The sequence below is a fragment of the Benincasa hispida genome, unplaced genomic scaffold, assembly GCF_009727055.1.
Source record: "Benincasa hispida cultivar B227 unplaced genomic scaffold, ASM972705v1 Contig245, whole genome shotgun sequence".
NCBI lineage: Eukaryota > Viridiplantae > Streptophyta > Magnoliopsida > Cucurbitales > Cucurbitaceae > Benincasa > Benincasa hispida.
Genome location: NW_024064773.1, coordinates 281009 through 289163, shown reverse-complemented (window position 1 = coordinate 289163; position 8155 = coordinate 281009).

The window sequence follows — 8155 nt, the reverse complement described above, 5'->3', positions numbered from 1 at the left end:
CGAGCAAGAAGGGAACAGTGGGCTCCAGTTGTTGGACTTCATGGACAGGACTAAGGGTTAAGGGGTCCAAGGGTTAAATTGGGATGCCCCGGGTGGCAAGTCTTGTGAAATGTGTAGAAAGAGAATGGGTAGGGGAAAGGACATCGCAAGTTCGTCAATCCTTTTGAGGAGCAACTAAGGTTCGCTTTCCTTGGCTTACACCTCTCAGTGATCGATCTTCCCATTATCCTCTATGATGATCTGGGATGAACGTTGCGAACCAAGGTTGTTTCATCTCTGGAATACTTCTTGCTTTATTAGCATTCTTCAACCTTCTTTCGAGAGGTGGATTAACTTTACTTCTACTCTCACAGGTAAATTCATTAAGATGCGTTAGCTAAACTAGCTGATTTCTTCAACAAGGATTAACTTACTTCGCTTAATCCTTCCCCTTACCTGGGGATTAGTTACACATGATGTGAGAGAGATGGACAATGATGCATGGTGGGAGAACAAAGAAATGAGAGGAAAATATAATGATATTAAGAGATAAAGATAAGCGTTTGTTACAGATGAATGATAAAGATTAGAAATGAATACAGTTGATGAATAGAAAGTGAGAACAAATAAGGGAAAGAATGTCAATGTCATGGATCCCGATCGGAGACGAGTTTGCTTTTCGGCATGTAGAGAAGTGAGTGGAAAACTTCCTTCTCGGGATAGTTTCCAGGTAAATTGATTTTGCACAGAGCTTCCCTTCGGCTTGTGATGAATTTCTTAGCTCCCGAGACTTCCCTTTCGGACTCTTCCCGTTCTCTCTCTCGAATTTTCTTTAAGTGTCTCCTCAGACCAGCTCCTTTCTTTGGAATTGATGTAGCTATTTATAGAACTTCATGGCACTCCTTCTCGTGCTCTGGAAAGCTGCTTTTTTTTTACCATGGCTTGGTGGAAATACCTCGTCTGCTCCACATTCAATTTGTCAATCGTACAACAGAAAAGCTTATTAAAAATCCCCGCGAAATGCATTCTTTTTTCATCTACGCATCTATCATCGCATTTGCGGTGCCAAATGCATTATCTTTCCGTCCATGATCGATCGCTCGCATTGCTTGCGAATGGTTGCTCTTTCTTGTCTTGGAACTCGATTTGTGAATGTATGGTGACCTGTTTTTTTTCTGCAACATAGAAAGACTTGGACATCCCTTTTGCCATCGTAATGGGATTAGGGTGTGGCTTCCGAACTTTACAACTTTTTGCGTTTCTAAGCCAATTTCTATATATTCGACGCAACTTTTTCCTTCTTTTTGCTGCATATTCTAAATAAGATGTATAAATAACTTTGATTTCTACAAGTTTCATGGACCTTTAACCTGAGTTGAGAAGGGTTTTTTAGCTCCTAAAACTTCCTAAGATTGCATTCATGTTATCAGCGATCATGCTACGAACCAGTACAATAGCAAGTCATCTCTCAATGTAAATGCTCATTGGGCTTTCTAGTTTTTAGAAGACACCATACGATGTATGGCGATGGTGTCTATAGCGACCTACGTTTAAGCCCTCGTATTCTTGTCTATGCGATTGACGAATGGACACACACATACAACAAGGCGACCCCTACATTACTTACCTTTAACTAGTTCATCTGAGGGTGCATGCAATATATGGTTCTGGCAAATAGAGGCTTATCTCTACAGTCTCTTCTCTTGCTTTATGCAGATCTAATCTTGCTCTCTCCGAGTGTCTAGATTCTAAATCCTGCTCTCTCAAGTCTTAAGTTCTTTCTTTTAGACTCTGTCTGTCTCGAGTAGCTCTAAAAGAGGTGATCGGACGTGCAACAATAAAACAAGATGACTCGCATTGCCAATGAAGATTCCTCAGCGTCACTCGCTAGCTAAATACTTCTCCCACCATTCGAAGGTCTTCAGTTTACTAATTTGGTCTATTGTAGAATGATGCTAACGTCGAACAGATGTAGAAATGCTAAGCACAGTCTCCATTCTACTAATATCGAGAACCAAAACTACAGATCTACCAATGTGACGACATAAATGATCAAAGAGAGGCTCCGTGGTAGCAATTCTTTGGCTTTCTCAAGGCTTTTACAACTGTTCTTCTCCTCCACTGGCTTCAAAGATATTCTTGCCTTCCCACAACGAGTCATTGGTTCGTTCTCTTCTATTTGCCACGCTGCCCTGGCGACTCTATCCCTTGAGTTCTGCACCAGGACAATTACTTTCGGCAGTCTTTGTCCCTTATCTTGCTTTTGCTTGTATAAGTAAACGGAAACTATAGAACAAAGGCTACTATCTTCCTATATGGATCAGCTTCGGAATGAAAAACCGACTTCTTCAATTGAAGGTGCCTTCGGGTATTCTATTAGAGTCTCAACGGTGAAGAAGCTTTCTCTCAACATGATGCACTGGAATGGACGCAGTCGTGCCTCACTAATGTATTAAACTTAATGCATTTGGGGAGGGCAATTTTATATACTCTTTACTCATCGCCATTCCTCTTCTTGTTATAACTTCTGCGCTTTGTAGTAACATGCATTTATGCCCCGTTATCAGCTTACCTAATGCAGGATCTCGCTCTTGCTGGATTCGTTGAACAGACCATTTCTCGCTGGAACTTTTAGCAGCTTTTGCAATGGTCAACGTGCGAGCATTAACGAACGCTACCTAGGTAGAAGCTCTACTGATTTGGAAACTCGCAGCTACGACCTATCTCACGTTCTTCTCTTCAATTTGACATATTCTTAATCAAGCTTCTAATGACTGCCATGATGGAATTACAGAATCTTAAATACACCATTAGGCCATCAAACAAGAGTCAATTACTGAACGAGATGAACATACAATCAATTTGAAAGGATTTAAATACCAAAAAAAACACTGAAACAAGCAACCATATCACGATCTACTATTTCAATTAGCACAGCCTATCTCATCTAATGACAAAACCACCCGAACCCGGAAACTGTCTAAAATCCTAACACAAAACAATTAAGGCGCTTAGAAATTGCACACCTTTGTTACCCTAATTCAAAGAGTAACTAAATACAATTGCAACGGAATGAGCTTCGAAATCAACAAGCACGTTAAACCTACATTTAATTTGAGTTCTATAAGCAATGATTGATTTCATACTGATATTCATAAGAGGGTTTAGCGACAAACACAGTACTGTACCCTTGAAGATTTCCTCCATAGAGCAGTTCAGCTAAAATTCCACCAAGATTAGAGCATTGAACTCTTCAAGAGGACTACCACCGAGGCATTCCTATCATCATCTTACTTCAACTCGCCTCAAACCACATGAGGAACGTCTGTTGGTCTGCAACACCTTAAATTAAGCTTGGAATTGTATGAAGAACGAACAGTTTGAGGATTGTTGTCTCGGGTTTTCAGGTTTTCACTTTAATGCAGTAAAACTTAGAATCCTTCATATGATCCTCATGCATGAAGCTTCGTATATCATAGGTTAGGAATTGCATACAAATGATTACCACGTGGTTACATAAAGGGTAAGCTCCTCCTTGGGAGATCATCTCAAAATGCGAAAATTGGAATTTTGGTGATAAGTCCCAATGCAACATATAGTTTAGTTGGATCTTTTCCCAAAAAAAAGGAAAAATTACCACCAACTTTGAAAAATGATTTCAACAATCATTTTTATTTAATTATTTTAAATTAAATTGTATAAAAATTAATTTCAAAAAATAATATAATTTTGAATACCACCTAATTTAACTTAATTCTTTAATGAAATTAATATTTAATTAATATCATAAATACTGCCTTATTCAATTAAAATATACCCACATTTCACCAAAGCACATTAATTTCAATTCTCATATTAAAATCGTCATAATCTTCAACATCTATTTAATATGCAGTCTTATTCTATATTCTTTGTTTAATTTCGATTGAATGTTTCCTTAATTCTGTATCAGTATACAATCGAATCGAAATCCTACAAAAATGAATTTTGAACCATTTCAAATTTCATGACCCTAGGAATTTCATACATCGCAATAATCCAATTTGTTTATTTCAAATTATAAGAACTAGTAGAGGGACCTAATAGGACCTTAACCAGCATCACTAGCAGCTCTCAGAACCCCACCAAGATCATAGACCAACATCAATCATGTTCACATCTCACATTCGGTTAGCAAAACCGCCTACTTTAATTACCATCACCGATCCCCGCAGGCGGACCAATTAATCTACTATTCCGTCTTAATTATTCACCAGACGACACCCACTCACTAGTAGGCTATGATAGTCCCCTTGTACTCTTTACTCAACAGTATAGATGCTATACCTTATCGTTCTATCCATGAAACCACGGAATCCAGTAGATCTGTGCCGGATCTACTATACGAACGACCAGGTCCAGTCGCCATTCTGTCACATCCACTATCTGCATCTTACATTGACTGGCGCCGTAATCCCAAATTCATGCCTCCCGCCTGACTCCTTACCGCTATCGTATAAGCTCGATAATACATCTTGTTCCTTAAGTTTCCACCTGACCGATCTAGCCATGAATCAATTTTATTCTATAATACGGTAACTTATGGAATCATTGATCTCTCCTGGTGTCTATCGATTGCAGAATGCGGCCTGGTCCTAGGGATTGTTTAAGACCTTGTGGGTATCAGCAGTCTAACAAGAACAACCCAATGTTAACCCTAAAATGGATAGGAGTGAATTCCATACTTCGCAAGAGTCTATGTTCCCAGGCTAGTATTATCCAATCTATATCCCCAAAATGGAAGCGCTTAGTTGAGGCAGTGTTGTTGGAACTACTTCGATCCTATGTAATCAAAGCGATAATCTCGAATAAACAGGAGTTTCCATTAACTAGCATCAGGATTAATATCGAGTTGATCCTAGATTACTTTTAATTATGACAATACTCAGTCTTTAAGAGTAAATGGTGATAAATAGAAAAGCTGATTATTTCCGTTGCTCCGAGTACTATATGCAAAACTCATTGCATAGGATGCCTTTCCACCTTCACGGATGTCATCACACTCTAGAATGATCTGTGGGTCACACATTGTATATACCTATTACAAACAGCTGGGGCTGTCGCAAAGTTCCAATAGGTCGGCTACGACATATTCATGCGGCTCGCACCAGCCGGTTCTATGCTTTACGCCTCATGTGGCGTCCTGGAACTCTCTGTAGCACCCGGCACCCGATCTATCGGTTTCACTCACGCGTGCGCGATGATCAGCCAAGCGGCCTACCTTCTTTCTTGTTTGGCAAAGGTATCACAATCGGTCTAAGTAATATTACTCAATTAGGCACGAAGTCGAGCATCGCAGCAACGTGCATCCTCCACTACTCTAGCGATAAAGTACTCGCATCATTGCTCACGGCTTCCACAGAAAGCAAGTCAACCACTCTCGTGCTGGATGCCATGCTCGAACGCGTTCTCCACATGACCCTCCCTCCGCAATCACAGCGGGCACCGCTCCCTCCTCTTATTGACCTCATTCATGGACTAATCAGCCTGTCCCATACTCGACACACTCTCGCTTTGCGCGCCCCCCATTTATTACCATGATAGCAATCCTTCGGTGCGCAGCAAAGAACCATGCACGCTCACGTGTACCCTCACCTATACGTAGGAGCAGAGCCAGCTCGCCTCAATTCGATTCTTGGCCGACGACGCAGCGAACTCACATCCACTCTCTTTCTCTTTCCGAACTCCGCTGATTTAATTAAGTATCCTCCACTCTTGCAGTCTCATCCGCCACCATGCCACACGGCGATCCTGTGCCATCTTTACCACTCTCTGTCCGTCTGCCGCCATCCCAAACAGCCCCCGCATCAACGCATCGTTCGCTCTCCGTGCTACCACCATAGATTGCTACGGCCCAGATCCACCGGGGCGTTATTTTCACGAGTTTCACGTAGTGTGAAGGATCCGCATCCATACATATCCGTTTTACGACTTTCTGCTTTCTCTAATGTCTTGTCAGTGAAAAACATAAAACATCGAAAGATGAGCTAATGCCTGCCAGTGATAATCTAATATAAACATAAGTTATCGCTTTCTAAATCAACAATAAAAGTAATTAAATCATTCAATTAAAAATTTCCAGGTATAAAAGATTCAATAGCGCATCTCAAACAACATACTCAGTAAAACAGTGGATAGATCAACTTCTTCATAAGCAAGTATTTTAAAGCTTCACATCTTAATCAGAAAACCACAGCCACTCTATACTCAAATACTCGTTTACAACGGTGGTGACTTCTAGACACAGAATGCCCCCCCCCCCCCCCCCCCCCCCCGGTGTAAACCAAATCACAAGGTCATACGTGCACGCAGAGCTGCTCAAGGCTAAGCATAGATACACACCACAAGCCCATGTTACTCTGGACCCCCGGTATACTCTGGCCACGTCTGACCCCGGTTGTAGCCCCCTAATAGCTAGGCGATGCTACTGAAACACCTTCAAGTATGCCGGCACGGGAAAATAACCATCTCTCGGGTACAAGAATTAGTAGTTTGAAACCACTTTCACAAACATTCAGCATTTTTAAATTCAACATCAAGAGGTTTTCATATAAAACCATACAAATCATAATTGTATAAACTTTGGTTCCAAACTACATTGTCATAAAACAGGTTCATATAAACCAATGAGAGTTCAGAAATCCTGATTTAAACATTTTTGAAATATTTGTCAAGTAAAACAGATCATGCCATCACATTTCATAAATCATAGCATACTATCATATATAATTACTTTCTATACCAAAACATTTGAAAATAGACCACTCACTATCACTAGCACCAGCTCCTTGGGTTGTAAGCCTTTCTAACTTCAATTTGACCTGAAATAAAGTCCCAAGTGGTCAAATCAACCAAAAACAACCCATAGTGATTCAATGCAACCACTTGAACTCATTTTAACACCTAAACATTCACATTTTTCTCCTTAAGTCCATTTTTCTCACATTATCCGAAATGGACCAAAATCCAGTTTTTAATTCAAAAGTATTCATTCTAGGGTCAAAATATCAAGAAAATCTTAATTGGGATTCAAAAATGCTCACCAACACCCAAAATGCTAAAAAAACAAGCAATTGGGCACTAGAAATGGGCATGGGCGCGGGCTGTGGGTGTGGGTGGGCGAGGCTGGCCGTGGGTGGGCAGGGCTAAATGGGCTGAGGCGTGCTGAGGGACACTGGCATGGAAGGAGGCGAGCTGGTGGGGCTGGCAGCCTTAGGGGTGTAGCTGGCCTACTGCTGCCCTGTTCGAGAAAACACTGCTTTCACTTTAACCAACTTTTAACCCAACTTAAAGCAAAAAACTGCACATACTTCCTTCATGAAATATGTTAATAAACTTTTAATCTAACTAACCTCAAAATTACAGCTCTTAGCTCGTATTCTAGAGCTCCGAATCTCTCCTGTACTACACCTTACTCGGATTTTCCAGTTTTCCGGGCAATCTTCACTATTTTCACGATTCCTTCAGTTTTCCGATCCCAAATATCTTGAGCAGCCCTAGAATAGACTCACAACTCAATAATCTTTAATCTAGTTTAAATATGGAAGCTTTTGCACGAGTATTTTGGGAGAACCATTACATTCTTCAGACCCTAAATTTCTAGCCGAAGTTGCACACTTTTTACTCCAATCAAAGTCCTCCACCCAGTTGCTTGTTTGCCCTACTACGTGGCTTTTTATTTATTTTCCTTATCCTTTTTAGCCTTACAAGACTTGTCAAGTTAAATTAATTTTAGATTTTAGCAAATTAAATGTTTTTTAAAAAAAACAAACAACTCCAATGCCCCTCTCTGCTAACTTGCATTTCCTACAAAATTTATTCTTTCTTTCCTTGTAACCCTTAGCCAATAACAAATCATGTTCACTATACAAGTGCCCAATCATGAAAAATTGTTCCAATAATAACATGTATTAATACATTTCTAAAAGAACTTACATTTGTTAAGTAATTTCCAACTTTCATTCCAACACTTAAAATTAGAACTTTCTTAGGTCATACAATTCAAGTTATTCATTTAGGTACATAAGCTCCCTTATCTAGGTTGATGCTAAGCATAATGCACTAAGATGAGTCCTCAAAGGAGGTTAGGAATATATATTAGATATGATTCTCCATCAATTATTAAATATCTTGAACC